This window comes from Rattus rattus, chromosome 2 (assembly GCF_011064425.1).
Source record: "Rattus rattus isolate New Zealand chromosome 2, Rrattus_CSIRO_v1, whole genome shotgun sequence".
Lineage (NCBI taxonomy): Eukaryota > Metazoa > Chordata > Mammalia > Rodentia > Muridae > Rattus > Rattus rattus.
In genome coordinates this window covers 166,781,489-166,806,367 of record NC_046155.1, presented here as the reverse complement: position 1 = coordinate 166,806,367, position 24,879 = coordinate 166,781,489, and the positions used below count along the sequence as shown (strand labels likewise).

The 24,879-nt window shown below is 49.3% G+C and overlaps 1 pseudogene; it reads right to left on the bottom strand.

Moving 5' to 3' along the window:
• Nucleotides 1-1,266: 1,266 nt before the first annotated feature.
• Nucleotides 1,267-24,035, bottom strand: LOC116893379 (annotated as a pseudogene).
• Nucleotides 24,036-24,879: the final 844 nt, after the last annotated feature.

The following is a 24,879-nucleotide window of genomic DNA, read 5'->3' as shown; positions in this document are numbered from 1 at the left end:
AAATCTTTTTTTTAAAGAACCCTTAGTAAAATAGGTTTTGAAAAACCTAAACCTTCAAACGTTTTACAACTATTTCCAAGCACCTGTGCCAAGAACACGCTTAACTTTTTAAGAAGGTTTTAAGTCTATGTGCGCTGGCATTTTGCCTGCATGTTTGAAGGTGTCAGAGCCCCTAGAATTAGAGCTACAGACGGTTGTGAGCTGTCGTGTGGTTGCTGGGAATTGAACTCGGGACCCCTGGAAGTGCAGTCAGTGCTCTTAGCCACTGAGCCATCTCTCCAGCCCCTTAGATTTATTTTTATGTATATGGATCCTCTGTCTGCATGCTCACCTACAGGCCACAAGGGGGCATCAGAACACATTACAAATGAGTTGTGAGTCACTGGATGCTTCCTGAGACTTGAACTCAGACCTCTGGAAGAGTAGCTGGTGCTCTTAACGGCTGAGCCGTCTCTCCCAACCTTGACTTTTAAAATCATTGATGGTTTAATGGATCTTTCTCTTGGTTAGTCCACGCCAGCCTGGAAGTCACTAAGTAACCCAGACTGGCCTCAAACAGAACATTTCTGCTTCCTCAGCCTCCTAAGTGTTCAGATGGTCAGTCCCAGCCACCACACTAACTAGCATCATTTTGTGGTTTGTTCTGATGTTTTTTGTTCATTTGTTTTTGTTTGGTTTCAGACAGGGTCTATATAGATCTGCCTGGCCTGGAACTTGCTATGTAGACCAAGCTGACTTCAAACTCAGAGCTCCACCTGCTTCTGCCTCCTCTGCTGGGAATAAAGACGTACACCTGGCTTAACTTAAAACACACTGTTAGCGTGTATGCGTGCGTGCGTGCGTGCGTGCGTGCGTGCGTGTGCACACATGAGGCCGCCAGAGGACAGCTTCAGAGAGTCAGCTCTTTTAGACCTGACGAGTCCTGGGGATCAAACCCAGGTTGTCAGGCTTGGGATCAAGCTCCTTTATCAGCTGCGCCATCTCGGAAACCAGATTCTGATGTTTCGACGGTTAACTAGGGCAAACTAGTCTCTGCGGACTTGCGAATGGTACTGAAATGAGGCTTTATTAGGGTCTGAGAGAGACATGAACATTCTAGCAAACCAGAAGATCCTGGGTAGGTGTAAGACTGCATTCGTCCCCAGGAGGAGAGGTCTAACTGTTTATGAGGAAGACCAGACCACCTATGCTTTTTTTTTTTTTTTTTTTTTTTTTTTTTTTTTTTTTTTTGGTTTTTTTTCGGAGCTGGGGACCAAACCCAGCCACCTATGCTTTCTTAGCTTGAACATTGCCTTCTTTGGAATCTACTCTGGGGGACCTTGAAACTTTCTTCTGAGCTGTGGGACTGGAGGCTGAAGCCCGCCCGTGGAGGTGGCGTATGTGAAGTAGGACTCGGACGCCATGATGTTGCTAATCCTCCAGCGTAGTGAGGCCCAGGCCCCTCGATATGTGAGGCCACAGGAGGCAGAACAGGATGTAGAGGACCACCAGGCCTAGAAAGATGGTGGAGGACACCTGCAAGCCCAGCACAACAGTCACAAGGGGTCGGGGTGGGGGGGATAGGTGAACCCCTGCCCACCCAGCAGGGAAGCCTTTGGCTGCCACTCACGACAAAAGTTAAGGAGGACGTTTGCTGCTGAGCGGCAGCCCGTGGATGTGCACTATGAAGGTGAGCTGGTAGTCACAGTACGTGCTGTCGTCTACACCTCTGGTGAGGGATGGAGCCCAGGATTGAGTTAATTAGTGGGGCACCATGCCAGGGAACAATCTCTGCACGCGGCACCCCCATCCCCAGCTACGCGCCTGGCTTACCTATTGCTCACTAACAACTTGAGGAAGAATTCAGGTGGAAAGATGTCTGTGGGGATGATGTCGAGCAAGGGAGTTCTCCAAACACAGCCACCTACAGGTCCAAGTGTAGGCAGAGGTAGCACCCTACACTCCAGGGGAAACACTAGTCTCTCCAATCTGCCTGCTGTCTGGTGACTATGGTGCTTCAGACTGAACTTGGGGCCTCGTGAGAGTCAGGCAAGCACTCTGCTGCTGGGCCAAGACCCAACTTACTGGAGTAGTGCAGGAAGTGTTCTCCCACTGAGCCACACCTCCAGTCTCAGGCTCCGCCTCCATCAGCCTGCCCTGTTCACTCAGTGAGGCTGTGTGAGCACCAGCCATCAAACCGCTGCTCAGCTGCTGCCTGGGGCTGCCTCCACCTCCTGACTGACTCAGATATTGGATTGAATACCTACCGTGTGCCACCTTCATCCCACAAGTACAGTCTGGACATGAGCTAAATACGGACACATCTTTCCTCACAAATTCCCTCTTGGCCATTATTTAATAAACCTAGATTTAAAAGAATCTAAGCCCTATGCATCTGCTTTATGATAGATTAGTTTTCCTTTCATTAAGTTAGAAGTGGTTTTCAAGCCCTTCCATCCTGACGAGGTCCTCTACAGTTTTCTCCACTTGTTAACATCTCCACTTAGCTGTCAATGAATGGTGACCATGCCTTAACTCGTTCATTCTTCATTTTCAAAAAAATGTTAGATTGTGTCTATTCAAAGATTGTGCTAGAGAGAGACAGGTCCTCCAGGAGACAGTGACAGGTTCTGAGTGGTCAGGACCAAACTGTAAGGAGATATTCAGGCAGAGGGTCGGGGAAGGTTGAGGAGGTGCAGGTAAAGGCTCAGGTGGGAAAGGATGGGAATTCAGAGGGATTGACTGCCCATCTGGAAAAAGAAGAGCATGGCTAAGCCCTCCAGAAGGAAGGAGCATTTATTTGATCTAAGGCTTGAAGGCAGAGTAAACAACCCCAGACTTCCAGGAGAACCTCTCTCTGCAAAGGATAGCCCTCCTTTGGAAACACAGATACAATTAATGTGACTATCTGGGAATCCTCTCAGAGACAAGCACAATGGGACAGAAGGATGGGGGGTGGGTGGGAGCTTGTGCAAAGGGTATATCTATGATCCCCACATTTCAGAAGGAGGACAATCATAATTTTAGAATAGGTGGAGTCACATAGTGAGCCTCTGTGCAAGACAAAAATAACAGTGGGGATTTAGCTGGGATTTAGCTCAGTGGCCTAGCAAGCGCCAAGGCCCTGGGTTGATCCCCAGCTCAAAAAAAAAAAAAAAGATAAAAAGATAAAAATAACAGAGTGGGGGTGTGGGGATGCTGCTCAGTAGGTAAATCCAGACCCCCATAAACCTGTGTGGGAGGCTCAGAGGAACAAGGTCACCCTCAACTACATAGTGAATTCAAGACTAGCCCAGAGGCGGAGGTCTCAGGGCTTATACTCACTCTATTCGGGGCTCTTATGGGACATTATGTAGAACTTGTTGTCACTGGTGGTCCTTTCAGCTTTAGTTTTCCAGATGAGACTTTTCGTTCTAAGCAGGCCCATAAAGAGTCAAAGTGGGTTGAGAGTGCAGGCGGTTCTCAGCACCTAAGGGTGGGGACCTTGTGGACAGGGGGCAGGGTTGCGGGACCCTTGGCGTTCCTCTCTGAGGCACCTTGAGTGTTTGTAGTTGGCAGAAAAGTCCCTGCTTAACTACAAGTGGGAGGGAGACCCAATAGACCAGACCCACCAGCTGTGGACCAGGACCCCAAGGGATTACGTGTCCAGCGGGCTGTTGTAACGGAAGATTTCCTCTTCTGTGTAGTCTTTGATGGTTTCTTCTGTCGACCACGCCCACCACCTTCAGCACATAACTGAAGAATGCAGAGGCAATCGTGGATCCTTGGGGTCTTAAACCACTCATCTCCCTCTCCCCTGTCAAGTACCAGAAGTGGCAACCAGTCTGTCCTCACCTGCCCAAGAAGCTGCCAGAGTCTCCCGTCACTAAGTCCTGGACTAAGAAGAAGGGCTGGAATACTGGGTTGGGAAGGAGAGCAGGGAGAAAGAAATTAGCTTTGTCCAAAGAGGAACAGAAGAAGGTGGAGGGAGACTCTGGGTTAGAGCAGAAAGTGGTGGGGCTGTGGCAGGAGGAATGAGTGAGGGAAAGCAAGCGGGAGGGCAGTAAATTTGGGAGAAGGGATGGGACACACAGTCACGAAAGAGGAAGCACGGCATCTGGGGTCCTTAACCCACACAGTCAAGATAGTGCTTGTTTATCTTCTGGGAATGCATGACTGTGTAGGAGACATGAAGGCCAGGCGCTTGCCAGGTGGACAGCGATGAATATTTTCGTCATCAGGAAACCCTGGGTAGGAAAAAAAGACTTCCTGCTCGGGGTGGCCGGATCGCTTTGAAGGAGCAAAGGGAAATCCACCCTCTAAAAAGCACATGGTGGCATACCTCCCAACACCGCCCCCCAGGCATGGCCTGTGGGCAGACTGCAGTCTATCCCCAAATTCTTATGGACTGCCTAGCTTTCTCCTTTCCAGTGCTGACCTTGGAGCCAGGGCCTCCCTCAAGTGCTAAGCAAGCCATGTACTGCCTTTTTTTTTTTTTTTTTTAAAGATTTATTCATTTATTATATGAGTACACTGTAGCTGTCTTAAGACACCAGAAGAGGCATCGGATCTCTTTACAGATGGTTGTGAGCCACCATGTGGTTGCTGGGAATTGAACTCAGGACCTCTGGAAGAGCAGTCAGTGCTCTTAACCGCTGAGCCATCTCTCCAGCCCTAAAGGTTCATTTATCATGTTTACAGTGTTCTGCCTACAAAGTATGCCTGCTAGCCAAAAGAGCATATATTTTCTTTTCTTGGAGTTTGTTTTTTTTTTTTGTTTGTTTTGTTTTTTTTTTTTGAGACAGGGTTTCTCTGTGTAGTCCTGGCTGTTCTGGAACTCTGTAAACCAGGCTGGCCTTGAACTCATAAATAACCTCCTGTCTCTGCCTCCCAATCTGGGGATCAAAGTTGTGTCCCACCACTGCCTGGTACATTTTTTTTTTTTTGGTTCTTTTTTTTCGGAGCTAGGGATCGAACCCAGGGCCTTGCGCTTCCTAGGCAAGCGCTCTACCACTGAGCTAAATCCCCAACCCCTGGTACATTTTCTTAATTAGACCTATGTGGCTTGTGTGGGTCCTGTGTGGTACAGAGCATTGGCTCGCCTCATTCTGCTATTCTTCTTTGTTTGTTTGTTTGTTTGTTTGTTTGTTTGAGGCAGGATCTGTGTAGTCCTAGCTGTCCTGGAACTCACTGTATAAAGCAGGCTGGCCTTGAACTCATAAAGATACTTCTGCCTCTGCCTTCAGAGCACGGAGAGATTAGAGGTGTATAGCAGACGCCCTGGGCAGTGTCCTTAGAACGGCTGAGGTGTGGAGGAGGGTGAGGCAGGAGGATCTGGGATTTGAGGCCAAAACCCCAGTGTTTTATGTAGAGCAAGACCTTGTGTCAAAACAGCAGCAACCGGGTTGGGGATTTAGCTCAGTGGTAGAGCGCTTACCCTAGCAAGTGCAAGCCTGGGTTGGTCCCCAGCTCCGAAAAAAAAACAAAACAAAAACAGCAGCAACCAAAACAGATGACAAAGTCAGGGACAGCCAGCTGTGGTGGCTCATGCTAGAATCCCAGCAATTGGGAAAACAATGCAGGCCTGTAGCTGTGAGTTTAAGGACAGTCTGGACTACAGTGAGTTCAGGCTAGCCTGGACTACAGGCTGAGGCCCTGTCCAGGGGTTGGGGAAGTGGAGGCTTGGTGCATGGCAGCTCCTTACCTGTAATCTCAGCACTTTGGAGGCTGAGGCAAGGGAGGTTGGTGAATTCAAGGCCATCCTTAGCTACATAGCAAGCCTCGGCTATATGAGACCCTGTCTCAAAAAAACAAATGAGGAACTGGGCACAGAAAGGCCAGATTGCAGCTGAAGCAGGTGGGGCTCAGACACCACTGGCACCTGCACCTGCACCTGCACCTGCACCTGCACCTGCACCTGCACCTGCACCTGCACCTGCACCTGCACCTGCACCTGCAGCTCCAGCTCCTCTTCACACCTCACAGGTGTGACCTTGAACTATAATGACCAGAAGGGGCACATGATATCCCAGGAAAATAGAAGAGGGCATCAGGTCTCATTACAGATGGCTGTGAGCCACCATGTGGTTGCTGGGATTTGAACTCAGGACCTCTGGGAGAGCAGTCAGTGCTCTTAACCGCTGAGCCATCTCTCCAGCCCACCCAAGGAAATAGAGCCCAGAATGAGTACCATTGGTCAGGCACTTCAGCACCCCCCTGCCCCCAACGTCTTCAGAATGAAGACTCTGTCTAAACCCATCTAGGTCTAGGTCATGACATCCAGAGATTGTATGTAGGCTGAGAGCCTTCCATGGCAGGCCTGCACTAGTCACTTCCTATCAGCACTCACTGGGAGATCTATCCGGTCTATAGGACTCATCTTAGTAGAGGGACTTCCATTTCTCCAAGATGTTCAAGTGATAAAACTTCCTAGGGCTGTGAATGTAGCTTGACCCTCCAGAGAACAGGCCTAGAATCCAGCCAGATGCTAAGGGTATGGCTCTCTGCCTGCTCAGTATTGGGCTATAGGAATGCCTTCACCTGCCTGCTTAGCTTCCTGGTTTTAACCTTCAAAACTGATCCAGAAGGCTGGACATGGCTCATCATACAGTAATGATTAGCATGTTTGGGTCCCTGCATTCCACGTCTAGCAATGCAACAAGGGATCCAGCTAAGGAGGCTGAATCACTGTAGTCTACAGAGCCCAGTGAGACCCTGTCTCAAAAAGAAAAAGAAAGACCACACCTAAAACCTATCTATTTTCTCCTCTAAACCTCAACTTTCTTCCCTTACACTTGTCTCCTCCTTTAGCTTTCTAGAAAACACACACACACACACACACACCTCTCTCTCTCTCTCTCTCTCTCTCTCTCTCTCTCTCTCTCTCTCTCTCTCTCTCTCCCCAACACACACCCAGATGTGAACAGCCCAATCTCTCTTTCCTCTTTACTCATCCTGACTCAATCAAGCTTGTGACTTGTTCCTTTAGCCCAACACATTCCATCTGAGGAGTCTGTACCCTGTACAGCCGTCTTCTACTTCCTGGGTCATTCTAAATCAGGAAGGAGGGGCCCCGAGGTGAGCTTGCTAGTGGATGAACAGGGAAGTTACAGACAACAAAGACTCTAAGCCCTCTACCACTTATGAGCTCTCTGGGTTTCGTCTGCACTGCTCCTGGCCTCAGTGACTATAACCCGTGCTGGGGGTGGGGGACAGTACCTGTGCCTGAGAGAAGACCAACAAAGCCAAAGGGAAGAATGAACATTTGAGTCGGAAAACGTAGAACAATGTAACTTGGGTTTGAGGTGGGCACTTAGTGGTAGAGTGCTTGCTCTTTGAGCACCTTCAAAGGCCTGAGTTCAATCTCTAGCACTGGAAATTTTCAAATAAATAAATAAATAATAAAATCAGTGTGTGGCGTGCAGTTGCGATTCAGGAGGAATGGTCACAATCTCCACATGACAGCTCACAACCATTGGTGACTTTAGTTCTAGGGGATCAAAAGACACTCTTCTGTCCTCTGAAGGCACCAGGCACATAAGTAGTAAACAACCACACACAGAGCCAAAACACTCATACCTATAGGTTTAAAATCTGAATGGATTTACGGCATTCCCAGGACAGCAACAGGAACCAGCCCTCTGGGGACTTGGGCCAACCCTCCACCCACAGTACCAGTCCCCAGTACCCAAAAAGTCCAGTACTCGAATGATTGTGTCAAGGGTTGTGGCTTGGAAGCATTTCCCCGAAGCGCCCAGTACCTGTGAGGAGGAACCAGTGATTGTAGATACACCAAGGGCCAGTGTCCTCTCTCTACATCCCTCCCCAAAACTCGCACTACACCTTGATCAACATGGAAGTCTTTTTCAGGTTACGTCCAGTTATTCCCTGTTCAGAGCATTTCCTTTTGTCTGTGATTTTAACCTAAGGAAGAGGGAAAGGAGAGACTGAAATAGAGGACCTTCCAAATCTGTCCTAGGACCCAGAGACATTCAAAGGCTCAGGGACGCAGAGGAGGGGTAACGTCAGTGGCGTTCCATTTACTATGCAGGGGACCAGAGGGACAACAGCCAACGGTCCGTACGTACCTCCTCTCTGGCCTCCTCACCTTGAAGAGCAATAGGTTGCGATTAAGATGGATCTCCTGAGTCACAGATGATGAAAGGCACTCAGGATCCGCCAGTATCACAGACACTGCCAGCTTCCTATCTACTTCAAGACCGGCTCCTGGGGGGGTGGAGTGGGGGGATTGATGCCTGAGTACCCCCCCCCCCCGAGTATTTAGGCCTTGTCCCTTGGTTGCTAAGTAGACCCCGACCACAGACCTGGGCTATCAGCACTTGTGAAGGTGTCCTTATGCGACAATAAGGCTGCAGTGATGCTAAACCAGTTGCCCTTGTCTAGGAAGACAAAGTCGGCCATCGAGTAATCGCTGGAGAGGTTGTAGAGCTTTTGGTAGGCATTCATGTTGATATACATGCCTTCCGCTGCCAGCCGGTTGCTGAACAGGTAAAAGTAGTAATCCTGGGTGCACAGGATGGACAGCCAGTAGGCGCTGGACAGGAGGCACACATACCAGTGCTGTCCCTCCACCAACGCCCAACATGGCCACCTACCTTGTACACTATTTTGTGTTGCCACCAGCGCCAGGTGGGATCATGCACTGGGTCTGCGTAGGGCTGTAGGGCCGATCAGACACCATGAGGTGACAGGGAGGAAGAAGGCAGACAATGCTAGGATTGTGTTTAGCTCATAGCCCAAAGTAGGAGGATAATCACCCAGTCTGTCCCCCCAAACTCCGTTTCACGGGCCTGTGTGGGGTGTGTGAGCTTGTGGAGGCCACAGGAAGACCTTGTGTTTCCAAAGAAGCTGCCCAGGAGTTCACACTGAACCCTGGCCTGACCTGACTGTTCTGGCTGGTGAGTCTCCCACTTTAGCCTGTCTCTACCTCCCCAGTGTTGGGATTCCAAGCCCAGCCTCACAACCAGCTTTTTCTGTTCATTCTGTAATTCACTCAGCTGGTGATGTTTTGTGTCTCAAGTAGGACCTCAAATCCAAGTGTTTTGTCCGTCTCTCCTCTGGGATAACAACATGCGCTGTTATACCAGGTTTTCTCGCTTCGTTCTGGAAAGGGCAAGGTCTCATGTAGCCCAGTCTAGTCCTGAACTCCAGATTACAGGCATGCACCAGCCTGTGCGATCTAAACCTGCTTTCCTGATTTTTCAACCTAAGGGCCTCAGGTCTAAGAGACAGCCCCTCGCCCCTTCACCTCCCTCACATCTTTGAACTTCAGGCTCCACTCTGGCTGCACTAATCCCTTCAAACTCACCACTACAGAACAGTTCCCTCTTCAGTGCCCCGGGTGCCCACCTTATTGTACTTGGCGTGTAGCCACAGCAGGTAATAGACAAGGCCTTGATAGACGGCAAGCGTGTAATTGTTGTGGAAGCCCGAGGATTCAGAGACCAGAGGCGGTAGGGCAAGGTAGCTCTCCTTGCGTTCCACATGCTGTTTTTGGGGTACATCAAGTAGATGAATTTCCTTGAAGGGGCAGATGTATTCGAAGGAGATTATCTTGTTCTCCCTGGGTAGCCATGGGCAACAACATGTAAGGGGAGTTAAGCTGACAGTTCTTCAGGAACATCCCCAGTCTACATTTCCCACTTTTGAGTTGCTGCTTCCCCCGAAATTTAACCTGGCCTATAACAAACTCAGTTCAGTGTCCGTGTGCTCAGCAGCCTCTAGACACACTGTTGGTTGTCCCTTGGACTGGAACCCACTCCCTTCCACCCTCAGTCCCCACGTGCTCTCTAATTGATCCCTTCTCCCTCCATCCCAGCTAGGTTGCTTGCCTTAATTCTAACCCCCACCTCCAAGTTGCCTTCCTGGTGGCACCATCTGCACGTTTCCCGAAGCTTCCCCTTCCCTCTATATAATCTCACTATATAGCCCTGACTGGCTTACATATTTTGAATTCCAAATTCTTCAGCCTTGACCTCCCAAGTGCTGAGACCACAGATCTGGGCCATGTCTGAAGTCTGTCAATTACAAATAAGGCTCCCACATCTCAAAAACCCTCACTTCTTCTTTCCCTCTGTGATGGTTTGTATATGCACGACCAGGGGTGGCACTATTAGAAAATATGGCCCTGTTGGAGTGGGTGTGTCACTGTGGGCATAAGCCTTTAAGACCATCACCCCTAGCTGCCTGGAAGTCAGTCTTCTGCTAGCAGCCTTCAGATGAAGATGTAGAACTCTCAGCTCCTCCTGCACCATGCCTGCCTGGATGCTGCCATGTTCCCACCTTGGTGATACTGGACTGAACCTCTGAACCTGTAAGCCAGCCCCAATTCAATGTTGTCCTTATAAGAGTTTCCTTGGGGGCTGGAGATGGCTCATGCGGTTAAAGAGAACTGGCTGTGGGTTGGGTTTAGCTCAGTGGTAGGCGCTTGCCTGCAAGTGCAAGGCCCTGGGTTCAGTCCCCAGCTCGGAAAAAAAAAAAAAAAAAAAGAACTGGCTGTTTTCCAGAGGTCCTGAGTTCAATTCCCAGCAACCACAGTGGCTCACAATCATCTGTAATGGGATCCGATGCCCTCTTCTGGTGTGTCTGAAGACAGCTACAGTGTACTTTATTTATTATACATAAATCTTTTTTAAAAAGTATCTTTTTTAAAAAAAAGTGTTGTCTTGGTCACAGTGTCAAAACCATAACTAGTACACCCTCTAACACCCTCCCACTTCCTCCTCACCCTCAGGTCTAGCTCCCTCTAACACCCTCCCACTTCCTCCTCACCCTCAGGTCTAGCTCCCTCTAACACCCTCCCACTTCCTCCTCACCCTCAAGTCTAGCTCCCCTCTTCCCCGTTGCCCTAAGCCCTCCAGCTGCACAGAACTCTTCCCCTGACCTGTCCCATGCTGAGCACCCATCCATCCCCACCACCAGGTTATGCTTAGGGTGGCTCCAGGTCCCACTCCGGGCTGGGAGCTCTGAAACAGCTTCACGGGGGCCAATCTTCTCACCGTTGGCTCCCTATTTTGAAGGGTTTGGGCAGGTCATACTCCATCAACTTTCCCACAGGCAAGAACCTCCTGACCAAACGTTCCTTTCCGTTGTCAAAAAGATAGACCAGCTGGAGCCAGAAGCAGGCAGGTAAGCGCGTGGCGACCTCCTTGTAGCTCCCAACCTGCTCCCCATCTCCACCTTACCAAACCCTCCTGGCACCTCATAGAGATGATTCTTCTCGTAGAAGAGGGAGACCAAGGTCTCATCATTTGAATAGAGGGGCGACTTTTCCAGCTTCTGCAGGTTAAAGTAGGTGCTCCAGCCTTGGGATGGGACTATCCTGTATACGTCATAGCCGCCTTCCAGAAAGTACCAGATCTGTGGATCCAGCAGCATATATGAGTCTTCAGGAACAAGGTGAGCCTCCTGCTCTTCCCCCTCCTGCGCAGTCCTTGGGAAGTCCCCACCCCCTCCAGGGTTTCAGGACCCTTTCAGGTGGCACCTCCTGCTGACCTTTATCTTGGGTCCCTGAACGGTGTTCCTCTGACAGGGCAGGGAGAGTTTGGAGATGAACAAGGAGGGCAGGGAGAAAAACAGGGTATCTCACCTCTTCATCTTCTGTGACAAAAGTTATATGTCCCTTGTAAGAGTTGAGCATATATTTGATGGTGGACTCCTTGGGGAAGTCCGCCAGAAAAATGAAGTGTTCCCTATTGTAACTGCAGGGGCAGAGAGAGGCAGCTCTCAGCACGGCGACATCTGGGGTTCTGGGTACCTGTTTCCCACTGCATTCCTAATACAGCAAGTAATCACAGACTGTGTATTCCCCAACACTGTAAACAATAGCCAAAGGACCTTGTGACTGTGGCTTCAGCTTCCATTGTGCATGAGTGTCCTTGTGCTCTTGGACCTGTATTTCCCCATCTCTGCTTTCTGGGGTTATCCCAGGACTCCGCTATCTGGCCTAGGACAGTAAAAGTACTATCTTGCCTAGAAATGGGGTCCTAACTGCAAGCCCTCTGAGCCCTGGATTCAGTCATGCCTGAAGCTAGACCTTCATCTTGCCATATATCAGTAGATTCTTTGTGCTTAAGTGATTTTTTTGAGTCGTGTTTCTTTTAAAACCAAATGCATCAAGAAAAAGCAGTGTGCCAACTGTCTGTGAGGATGGCATGGGGCCTCTGGGTTCCTGAAGAGTAAGAGGGTAGATGGGTAGTAATCGTTCTCAAGTGTCCCCAGAAAACACTTCCTATCGCTCACATGTATCCAGCCCAGAGTCTCATTTTACAAAAGGGCTCCTAGAGCTGGGAGTGGGGTGTCTCTGATCAGAGTCCTCACCTGAGCTCACTAATGAGGGTCAGGGTCATGGCTTACCAATGGAGTTCACCTTCCTAATCTAAGCAAGACCTTGAGTGCTACTCTAGTGACTGGGGGAAAAGCCCACTGAAGGGTTGGAAAGATCTCTTATGTGCTAGCTCCACGCCCTCTCTTCTGGCTTCCACAGATACCTACACTGTATGTGTATACCACCTCCACACAGACATACATACACACACATACTTAAATAAAACTTTACTGGGAGTTATGGCATAGGCCTTTAATTTCAGCATTGGCAGACAGAACTTTGAGTTTGAGGCCAGCCTGGTCTACAAAGTGAGTTCAGGACAACAAGGGCTACACAGGTGAGACCTGTCTCAAAAACAGATAAAATTATTTATATAAATATGTGTGCACACATGTGTGTGTGTGCGCGCACGTTCATGTGTGTGTGCAAGCGTGCCCATGTATTTGTGCCTGGGTCCCTGGGGAGGTGGCTTATACCTACCTTTGCAGGATGAAATTGCCCCAAATGTACAGCACGTTGTTCAGTGTGTTGAAGTACAAGCCCTGGGGAATCATAGGAGTGTCGGTGTAAGTCTCTGTACCAAGGAGCACCAAGAAGTCCAGGTTCTGAGCTGACCACAGCAGAAGAGAGGAAAAGAGTGCTCACCGGTCTCTTCCTGACCACTGTCCACCCTGGGAGCCACCCTTGCCCTTTGGTCCTACCTTCAGGGATAAACTCTGGTATTTTGTAGAGAATATGCAGAGTCTCGAGCTCTAGAGGTAGGAAAACAGCACCCTGAAACCTGAAGAACTCTCTGGAAACCCTAATCTCACACTAACTGTAAGGGAGGCTAGAGTTACTATTCTCCAAGACTCTGCTGTAACAACTGAGTATGGTGACTTAATCCCAGCACGCGGGTAGCAGGGGCATGTGGATCTTTGAGTTTGAAGACAGCTTGGTCTACATGGGGAGTTCTAGGCCAGCAAGGTCTACATATTAAAACCTTGTTTCAAAAAACAAAAACAAGGGCTGGAGAGATGGCTCAGTGGTTAAGAGCACCGACTGCTCTTCCAGAGTTCAATTCCCAGCAACCACATGGTGGCTCACAACCATCTGTAATGGGATCTGATGCCCTCTTCTGGTGTGTCTGAAGACAGCTGCAGTGTACTTATAATAAATGAATAAATCTTTAAAAAAAAACAAAAACAAAAACAAAAAACCCAAACCAAATAAAAACAAATCCCCACCCACCTTAAAATCTACTGGCTTTCCATTTACGATAGAATACCTTGTTGATTTATTATATTTCCTCTGTGAAATGTGTGTGTGCACAAATGCACATTCTTCAAAACAGAAGGCAGCTCTGAGAGTCTTCTCCCCTTCTACCATGGGTCCTGAGGTGAGCTTAGGTTATCGGGTTTGGTGACAAGTGCCTGTACTTGCTGAACTGCATCCTTGGCCTAGAATATCAAAATGTAGCATCTCCCCCACACACTGGGGGTCCAGTTGGAGATTCCTCCTGTATTGTTTTTTTGAGACCGTTTTTATTTCAAAGGAAACATAAAACTGAGCTTCTCTGTGGAGTATAGGACCTTCCAGATGTGCTTTTGTTCCCTCTGCAGGCTTCCTCTTGACTTCTGCTCGCTCTCCTAGACACACTGGCTTCCCCAGCCCACTGTACACCTTTCTGAGAGTAGCTGTGTGGGGTGGGCATACAGTCCACAGTCCTAGCTCCTGCACATTCCCGCCTGACTCCTAGGCAACCGGATTTACCTAAATTAAAGTTGACTAGGTAAAACTGCACAGAGTCAGTTTTTACTAACAGCAGCAGGTTCCTCTCATCGGCAATGTATACAGCCCACTCGATGGTGCAGTTCAAACCTGTTGGGGGAGAGCAGAATCTACAGCAGTCCCCATAACCTTTCACACCCTTTCTCAAAGGCCTACTACTCCTACTCCAGAACCCACCAAAAAAAAAAAAAAAAAAAAAGGGGTTGGGGATTTAGCTCAGTGGTAGAGCGCTTGCCTAGCAAACTCAAGGCCCTGGGTTCGGTCCCCAACTCCGGAAAAAAAAAAAAAAAAAAAAGAGTACCTGGTAACTTTTCACACATTGACCAGCCATCCGGCACCATTTGGAAGGACACGAGGCCATCTGAGGATCAAGACAGACGCATGCTCAGGCCTTTTCTAGTCCATCAGCATCTGCAGGGCATCCTACCCAACCAGCACCCCATCAGGGTCCTCCACACCTTGAACCTCTTAGTCCAGGGATTCTAGGGATCAAGCCGCCTTCCGGCCATTATCACTTTACACTTGGACCTACTGTCTCAAAAACATGGTTTAGATATGGAGGTGTGGCCAATACAAGCCAATCAGAGCACATCCTGTGGCTGGGTGTTAGCATTAGTGCAGCAAGGTATGGTGATGCACAGCTGGCCCTCTAGCATTTACTGCTGAGCCACACTTTGGCCCTGCTTTTGCCTTTTTAGTTCAAGATGGCTTCCAGCTCTTGATCCTTCTGCCTTAGACTTCCAAATGTTGTGACTATCTGTGAACCACCATGTCCAGTGGATTTATTTAATCTTTATATTAACACCTCCCCTCCAAATACTACAGTATTGTCATCTGGTCCCATTTTACAGATGGGAAAGTGTGTGAGGGAAACTCCTGTTACTTGGTAAAAGGCACAGATCTAGGATTCCATGGAGCAGGCTGGTGGGGGTGGGTGTTATCTACAGTTACTCACTGGGGCACAATAACGGGGGCTCGTCAACTACTCTTTTCTGTTTGTTTTTTCCAGACAGGGTTTCTCTGGGTAGTCCTGGCTGTCCTGGAACTCTGTAGACCTGGTTGGCCTCAAGCTCAGAGATGGACCTGTCCCTCCCTCCTGAGTGCTGAGATTAAAGGGGTGAGCCACCTCACCTCTGCTTATCAACTTATTGACAGCTTTTGCTTTAAAAAAGAAAAAAAAGGCCAAACAAACAAACCCACTGTCTTTTCAGCTGGCCCTGGTAGATGCCTGATGGGAAGCTGAGAACAGATGGCGGGTCCCTGAGGATTGGTGCAGGCCTTTTCCATGTTTCTTTTTCGAGCTGGGGACTGAACTCGGGAGCCTTGCGCTTGCTAGGCAAGCTGCTACCTCGAGCTAAATCCCCAACCCCTGGTGGTGAGCCTTTTAATTCAACAGGCAGACAGGCAGAGCTCTGTGGTTTGAAGCTAGCTTAGTCCAACACAGTGAGTTCCAAGAGAGCAAGTTACATGCTCAGATCCTGTCTCAAAAACAAACAAGTAAATGATGTGGAGTGAGGGAGTCTGCGCCTCTGTCCTATGACCTCTGAACTCCCAACAAAGTCCTGTCTAACACTGCATGTGAGCCCACCAACATCGTCTTATGGGCTCCTTGTTTTCTCTGTGTGTTTTGGTGTGCCTCTACGTATATGTACTATCTGAGTGCCTGGTGCTGGAGGAGGCCAATGGAGACCATCAGATTTCCTGGAATGTGATTAGGAGAGCCATCTCTCTGTAAGCCTAGCTATCCTAGAACTCCTTACATAGACCAGGATGGCCTAGATCCACTACATGCTATGCACATATAGTGAGTGGGACACCATGTGATTGGTTCTTTTCTTGTGTTGTGGGTCCCAGGACTGAAAGCAAGTCCTCAGCTTGGCAGCGAGCCTACCCATATCCACACACACAGAACAGCCCTGAGTGCTGCCTCTTCTAAGGACACATGGCAAGGAATAAGAGCCCTAGGTGAAAGTATAGAAAACTGTCCCCTGAGTGCTCAGAAGACACAGGCTTTTACCTGTGATGGTCCCGATGTAGAATATAACCCTGGATTCTTGCGCCAGTGGTGAGGGCTGATATTATCTCCAGAACTCTGTGCGACAGGCTTGGGCTGATTTCCAGTTTGATGCACTCACTAGACAGGACCTGAACCCAACAGCCTCCCAGGGGGTTAAGCATGGAGCTCAAAACCAGGATGGGTTTTAGTCAGGAGAATGGAGGCCTGGATGCCAGCCTTTCCTTCTGGTCTTACAGAGCCTGCTACCTGTCCTCTTAGCCTGGAGCAACATGTCAGCTTGCTGCTGGGAAGCCCTGAGCAGCCCAATACCTGTCATCACTTTTGTAACCCCTGATCCACGCAATCCTCTACCCTTGGAATTCTGGCTTGCTGCTGACTGGTTTGGGTTTTATGATGAGGTTTTTAACACTGTAGCTCCTACTGGCTGGCCTCGAGCTCATCACCTGGCCAGGCTGCTGTCACCTTCTTGCACGTCCTCGCGTGCTGGGGGTCAGGTGGCATGCACCACTGTCCTCAGCTATTCATGGATGCCACCTTCTTTGGTTCATGGTTTGAACTGCATGCTTGGACAGAGTAGAGGGCAAACCAGAGGCCCTTCCAGCTTGTAGCCACTAGCCAAAAGGTATGTGGCTTTCTGAGGCTGGGTGTGAGTAGGAATCACCAAGCTCAACAAGGAGACCAAGAGTTATAGTGCACACCTGGATAAACCTATGTCTGAAGCCAAAGTGCTCATGGGCTTCTGGGTCAGGCACCAATCCACAGGCGTGCCCCACTTCTCCTGCCTTGTCTCCCATCTCCGAGGGAGTGGTTGAAGCATTTCTCACTAAGTTTCCCAGGCTGTCTGGAATCTAATACATAGCCCATGATTGCCCTGAACTAGATAGTCTCAAGTGCTAGGATTAGAGGTTGGCAACACCCCTACCCATGTGTGTGCCACCCCATCTCCCGGGTCCTCATGTGCCCAGTTGTCTCAAACAGGGCCTATGTAGCCTAAGGGTGACCAAAAGCTCATCCCCTATCTCTGTTTCCCAAGTGTTGGGATGAAAGGTGTACACCATGGTAATGCCTAGACTTTTTCCTTTCTGGTCAATATCCTTCTTAGTTTTGTTTCTCCTGTACCCACGTCTCCCACCCCGGTCCCCATCCAGTGTTCTCACCAGCTGCGGCTTGGCTCTTTCGTCAACGAAAGAAGGCGTGGTGTAGGTGCCTGTGAAATGAGTGAGGCCAGGCTGGTTCTGTCGAGATGAAGGCGTGCTCTCGCGTGGCAATGGCATCATGGATAGTGGCTGAGAAGCCAAGAATGGGACAGTAATGGGCCGACCCAGCCCTTCTATCAATACTCAGCTGCGCAGAAGGCGTGTGAGCCAGTGTGAGCTCAGCCTCTGAGTTCTAACTGCCTGAGATAGTCACACCTATCCAGCCTGAGGCACCGCACACAGCCTGAAGTTTAAACCAGTGTGCACGATGTGTTCAACAGTCCTGTGCCGTGCCAGGGATTCTGCTCCATGTTGAATCTGGAGAGATGGCTCTGTGGTTAAGGGCAACTCTCTCTCCTGTCAGTGCCCTCTTCTACGCCTCTGTGAGGCAGTGCCACAGTGCTCTGTAACTGCTGAAGCCACCTTTCCAGAACCTTGAGAGATCAACGTGCGAGCGAGAGAGAGAGAGAGAGAGAGAGAGAGAGGTTGTTTCAATGACAATGTGATCCCTGTGGAGGCCAAGACACCCAGATCCCCTGCAGCTTGAGATTGCAGGTGGTTGAACTGCCATGTGGGTCTGGGACTTGAACGCAGATGCTCTGGAGAGAACAGTCAGTGCTCCTCAACCTCTAGACCATCTCTTAGCCAACCTTCAAGAAATGTATATATATCTGAGGTTGATTTTAGGTCAGTGGTAGGCGTACTAGCAAGCGCTTGAGGCCACTGAGGTTCGGTCCCAAGCTCCGGAGAAAAGAGATTTTTGAAACACGTAGCTTCCTGTGGTAAATTTTCTTCCAAGCCCTGTTGCCTGGAGGCTGGCATCTTTGAAGTCCTACTCTATAGTCCCAGATCCCCATCCAGGGTCTAGGACCCAGCACTGCCCAGAAGCCCGAGTCTGCACCTGCCTGCTGTCACTCACCTCCAAGAGAACAAAGTCATGGAAATTACTGTCAGAGAGCAAGATGGCCTTTTCATTATCAAAGCCCCCAAGGATGAAGACGGGTGTGTGGTCCATAGTGTACCACAGGGGTCTTGATTTCGAGAGCCTAAAGTGAGACGGCTTCAGAGAAAGGCTCTGTCAGGGAAAAGAAGTACCGTTCCAGCCCTCACCACCACCTGACTGTCCCGCCATCTCTGCACTACCAGCTGAGTTCCGTCCTGACCACGAGAAGCCTCTGCAGCTTGTCGTCCCCTCCCTAACCTCCTCTCCACCACTCTCGGCCAGGCCAGCCTCTTCCTTCTTTCCCACTCACCCCCTTCACTTAAACTCGTCATCTTTCCCTTGCCCCCACTTAGCCCGCACTCCAGGCGTTAAGCCTAGCAGGTACTCCTGAGCTCCACCTCCACGGCAGCTTGCTGCTGGCTGGGTGAGATAGTGTGGCAAGCACAGAACATGGGTGCAGGGCTGGTGGTGATGAGCTGCTCTGGCACCTATACTGGAGTGAGGGATGGTTCCCTCCTTTGGAGCCTCGGCGTTCTTCTCTCTTTGAAGTGAGAGTACACACAGCATGTGGAGCTGGCTTGGTGGGTAAAGACACCACTTGCCACCAAAGCTGGGTTTATCTTCTGACTTACGTATATGTATGCATGCAGTGTCCCTCGCAAATCAGATACACGGATTAGAAAAGTGAGAATGAGTCTGTGAGGCCTGGCGTGGTGCACATCTAGGATACTCCTAGTGCCTTGGGAGGCTGAGGCCGGAGTCTCCTAGCTTGCTGGTCATGTATGATGAGTTCATAGCCCTCTGCAGACTCACTGAGAACCTTGTGACAAACACTGCCGAGGAGCCGTGAGACGGTCTGGCCAGGCAATGGCTCCTGCTGCCTAGTCTAATTTAATGTCTTTGGAAGGTTCCAATGTCGAAAGGCTGATCACATGGCGGAAAGAATACAGGCTCCTAGAAGCTGTCCTCTGACCTCCACATGCATAGCATGGTATAAACACATACAAAACAATGTACACAAAAAGCAAAAACAAACCGCATCACAACTCAGTGAGACAATGGGATGGACTGCCACCCTGTGCTTACCTGGAAACCTTGTTACTTTTCGGCCACCTCTGGCACTGGGGACTCTGTGTGTGTGTGTGTGTGTGTGTGTGTGTGTGAGAGAGAAACAGCCCTCCCTCTCTAGATTACTTCTGAAGAGGAACTCAAAGGTACAGTTAGGGAGAAATGGCATCTGGGGGCCAGAGGTCAAGAAAGTGCTCTGCGAGTGGGGTCTGTGTTGGTTTGGCGGTTTGAAGGCGAATGCGTCTAATTCATATCATGTCCCCGGCTGGCAGCCCTCCCTCATATCTCTACGGTGAAAAGCGGGATTGCACCACTTGCGTCTTTCCTCAGGAAGCCATTCATATTTACAAAGAACCTGCAAGCAGGCTCAGTGAGTGCACCTCAGGATCCTCCCGAGCTCACAGCCACTCTCCCTGCCACCTCCTTTGTGCCCCTGCTTTCCTGGGATTCTGAGGTGGCGCCTTTCATCAGTGTGTACACTGCAGTAGCACCTTTTCCTGAGACTGAAGGGTCCTATGCCATTGGTGTAGACTTCCACGACGACCACCGAGCCGTTTTCAAGGGCACGTGTACTGCAGTTCAGGATGCACGCATGGCCTCCAGCGTGAGTCCCCTGCTGCATGGGGACTAAAATCTGAAGGTGACAGAGACTGCCAGAAGCCGGGTGGGCCTCAGGGTGCTCCCAGCTACCTATCCCCACCCACCACCACCAAGCAGTTTGGCCAACCTCTGCTGAGCATTGGGCAGCCTCAACAGGATCTGCAGATTCTCAGGGCTTCGCAGAAATTGATTGAGTGTATGTAGTCGATTTGGATCATAGGTTTCATCCCAACAGAGTGGCCCCTTCAGGCCTGCACTATCCTGTGGCAGGGAGAAGAACTTGGTTTCAGGGTCCAGTGCCCGGAGACTCCTGGGTAATGCTCTTTTGAGCTAGATGTGGACACTTGAGCTCTCCCCCACCATGGAAGGTAGAGCACGGCTGTGCAGCCTGCTGGGATGGCAAACACTTGTTCCCAGTGCTCCAGCGGGAGAGGTAGCACGCTCTTTAGTTCAGGAGGACATACAGGGGGTTTGAAGTCAGCCTGGGCTATAAAGTAAGACTGTCTCAAAATAAGCAAATCAATAAAATCTAGAAGCCGGGTGCCTAACATTAGCCATTTACCCTCTCAAGAGATGGAAATAGGAGATACCACAAGCTGAGATCAGTCTGGTCTATACAGAGAGTCCTAAGTGAACCAGGACTGTGTATCTGTCTCTAGGTTTTAATTCTCTCTTCGAGAATCTAGTGGCACCAGGCACACATGTGGTATACAGACACATAAATGCAGGCAAAACACCCATGGACATAAATAAAATGTTTTAAAAAGCAGGCTTTCAAGTCAAAGGGTGGTGAGATTGAATCTGTAGTCCCAACACTCAGATAACATGAAGCAGATCACCTGTGAATTCAAGGTAGCCCTGATCCAAGCAGGGGTTCAGGGCCCTGTAGTAGAACACTGTCTCAAAAACACAAAAAGAGGGTTGGGGATTTAGCTCAGTGGTAGGGCGCTTTCCTAGCAAATGCAAGGCCCTGGGTTAGGGATCCCCAGCTCGAAAAGAAAAAGACACAAAAAGCTGGGCATGGTTTATGCGCACCTAGCAACCTATCATCCCAGTACTTGGGAGAAGGAGGTAGGAGGATCCTGAGTTGAAGGACAGCCTGGGCCATATATGACCCTAGTTCAAACCAATCCAAAAAGCAAATGGCCCTTGGGTGCCTGCCTAGCCCTTTCATCTTTGTAGCTTAGTCAATTAACTTTTTCTAAGAACAAATTAATACTTTGGTGATGAGTTGTATCATGAGTGAGTTATAGCTTTGGTGGTGTCTTGAGAAAGGATCTTCCTCATAGCCAGGCTAGACTCTATTTGTTCTGTAAACAGCATACACTGGCCTTCTTTTCCTCCTTGCTGCGTTTACTTGTTTTTATAACGTGCATAAATATTTTGTCTGAATACATGTAGTGGACCATGTGCGTGCACATTGTCTGGATAAATGCGTGTGGACAATGTGCGTGCCTGTTGTCTGAATACATGTATGTGGACCATGTGCATGCCTGTTGTCTGGATGCGTGCGTGTGGACCATGTGCATGCCTGTTGTCTGGATGCGTGCGTGTGGACCATGTGCGTGCCTGTTGTCTGAATGCGTGTGGTACCATGTGCATGCCTGTGGAATTCCTGGAACTGGGGTGATGTGTGGTTCCGAGCTACCAGATGGGTGCTAGGAATCAAACTCTGGTTCTCTGCAACAGCAACAAGTACTCTTAACCCATGAGCTACCTCTCGGGCCCTGTTGTCAGACTGCTTCCCTAGTAGGCATGACTCAGCTCTTTTCCCATCACAGAATACAAATAGAATTTTGTGGTGCACACGAAATCCCAGTACCTCCATGGAGCCTGCAGGGGTAAGACACTCAAAGTTTGGGAGTTATTCTTTGCTACCGTCAGGTTAGCCAGCCTAGGTTTCATGAGACTCTTCATCTAAAAGCACTAATAAAAAGCAGCAGGTGGCGATGGCGCGCCGCCTTTAGTCCCAACAACAAAGGAGGCGGAGGCAGGTCGATCTTTGTGAGTTTGAGACCAACCTGGTTTTACTAGCTAGACCCTGTCTTCGACCTACAGGATAAAAGCACAGCATTTCCAAATCATCTGCGACAAACTGCCCTCGTTCAAAATCTATAATTTTCACAAATCCATAGTTAAAGGTAAAAACAAAAGCAAACACAAAACCTCTCATTCGAAAATGAGCAAGGAGGCTGGAAATGACTTAGAAGTTAAAGCACTGGCTGCTCTTCCAGAGACTGGGTTTTAGTTCTCGCTTAACCACATGGTGGCTCCCAACTGTCTGGAACTCCAGTTCAGTGCACTTGACACCCCTCTAGTAGACCATACATTAGACAGCCACTAGTATGCATAAAATATTATTTTGAAAATAATAAAGGGTTGAGGGATTTAGCTCAGTGGTAGAACGCTTGCCTAGCAAGCGCAAGGCCCTGGGTTGAGTCTAGCTCAGAGAGAGAGATGGCGCTGCACCTTTGATGTCCTGGAGGCAGAAGGTCAGTTCAGGACAGCCAAGGCTCTGTAGAAAGACCCTGTCCTAAACAAACAAACAAAACAAAACAAACAAACCAAAATGGACAGGGGGAGGTTGGCATGATGGCTCATACCTACAATCCCAGTACAAGAGACAGAGGCACAAGAACTGTTGTGTAAGTTTCAAAAGGCCAGCCCAGGTTAAATAACATTATCCTGTATCAGGGAAAAGAAAAGAGGGTGGGCTGGAGAGATGGATGGCTCAACAGTTGAAAGTGTATACTGCTCTGTTCTTCCAGATAATGAAAGTATAGGTCAGCATTTATGTCAGCACAATGGCTGTGCTCAATTCAGGGATTCATCACCTCTTCGGCCTCCACAGGCAACTGCATGCACATGCATATACCTCCATATCTATATCTATATCTATATTATACATATATAATTAAAAATAAGATGAATCCTTTTTGCACAAAGAAAGATTAACTCTTAATAGACACACGGTTCTTATTGAAGGTAGCAGAAGCATTCAGGAGAAAGATAATGAGGTTAGTGTGATTGGTGAGGCAGCCCCTATATATAACATCACACACATATCTGTATGTATGTATGTATGTATGTATGTATGTATGTATAATAGGCACCTATGTTTGAATGCTTGGTCCCTAGCTGTGGGTCTATTTGAGTAGTGTTACATATGGCCTTCTTGAAGGAGGTGTGTCACTGGGGATAGAAGGTCTCCAAAGTCTGCACTATTCCTAGTTCTCTTTCTCTGCCTTTTGCTTGTGAACGGAGGTATAAGCTTTCAGCTGCTGCCTGGTCGCCACCAGGTTCCCTGCTGTGGTGCTCATGAACTTTTATCAGGTTGCCTTGATCATGCTGTTTTTGTCATGGCAATAGAAATGTAGCTGAGACAGGTGTCTGACTCTGTAGATACACTAAAATGTACTGATATGTAGACTTTAGAATGTCACCTTCAGGGGCTGAGGTCACGGTGGTAGCATGTGCAAAGCCTTGGGTTCTGTCCCTAGCCCCTAAACAAAACAAATGACCTACATCTCAATTTTGTAAAATGGGGAACCTCGGTGTTTTGTCCCTATTGTGTTCTTGTATCGTGGAGACTGAATCCTAAGGCCTTCAGGGTGGTTGAAGACTACTATTAAGCTGTGTTGAAAAACTTATTACAGAAGTGATGGGAAACTGGAGACTTACAGAAATCAGCCCACTCAACACTGTAAACTCTCACCTCTCCCGGACACGTAAAGTTGATTTGCAGGTAGTGAGAAAGCTCAAATATTTCTGTAAGGAAGGTGGGGAAATATCTAGTCACTGACTCATGATCCCCTCTGTTACGACCTCAAAATCCCTTTGATATTCTTGATCTCGCTTCCCTTACCTCTTTTGCGGATCAACTGGCAGAGTCTACCAACACTGACACCTCAGACACTGTATGCGACGGGCTGGTGTTCCAGAAAATCGATCCTTGCTGAGATGAAAGCCTACATTCTCAAACTTGTTCAGGACAACAAGCCAGTGGCAATTCTGTAAAGTACCTTCCGTTCTCGACTTCAGCGACAATACTCTTTAACACAGTACCCAGAATGCGCATAGGTTTGGTTTTCTCAGCCACACAGGGCTGACAGGGGACATGGCTGGCCAGAACACCATGTAGCTAGAACCTGGAGAAGCATGGGGATCAACACCCTTTGCACCCAGTCAGCTAGCTGAGACTGTCTCTGAAACCTCTCAGTTTCTGCCCTTTTTCCCATTCCTTTTTCTAGCCCCACATCTGATCAGGCTTCTGGGACCTGCCCTGATCCTGCTCTTAGGCCTTGCCACGCCCTACTAATGCTCCTCGCTTGCACCTGCTCTTGGCCCCTCCACTAACTACTGCTCAGCCACGCTGCTCTTGGCCCCTCCTGAAATACTCTCGCTTGCACCTGCTCTTACTCGCAGCCCCTCCTCTACCTAATGCTCTCCTCGCACACTGCTCTTGGCCCTCCCCTACTAATACTCTCGCCCCGCACCTGCTCTTGGCCTCCCCTACAAATGCTCCTCTTGCACCTGCTCTTGGCCCCTCCCCTACAAATACTCCTCGCCCCGCACCTGCTCTTACTAGCAGCCCCTCCTCTGCTAATGCTCCTCTCCCACACCTGCTCTTGGCCCCCTTCCCTACAAATACTCCTCCTTGCCCTGCTCTTGGCCCCTCCCTAAATGCTCCTCGTCCACCTGCTCTTGGCCCCTCCTCTACTAATACTCCTCCTTGCACCTGCTCTGGCCTCCCCTACAAATACTCCTCGCCCGCACCTGCTCTCCTCTCCAGCCCCACACCTACTCTTATGGTCCCTACCTGCGGATCTTTTCCTCCCTTCCTAGTCGCCTCTCCCCGCCTTTACCCTGCTCTTGCTCTTCTCTGTTCCAATTCTTGGAACTCCTAACCTACTCTTTGCCAAGTCTCTCTCTCTTGCCTTGCCCGAGCCCTTCACGCATTCCTCTCGACTGCTCCCTCAGC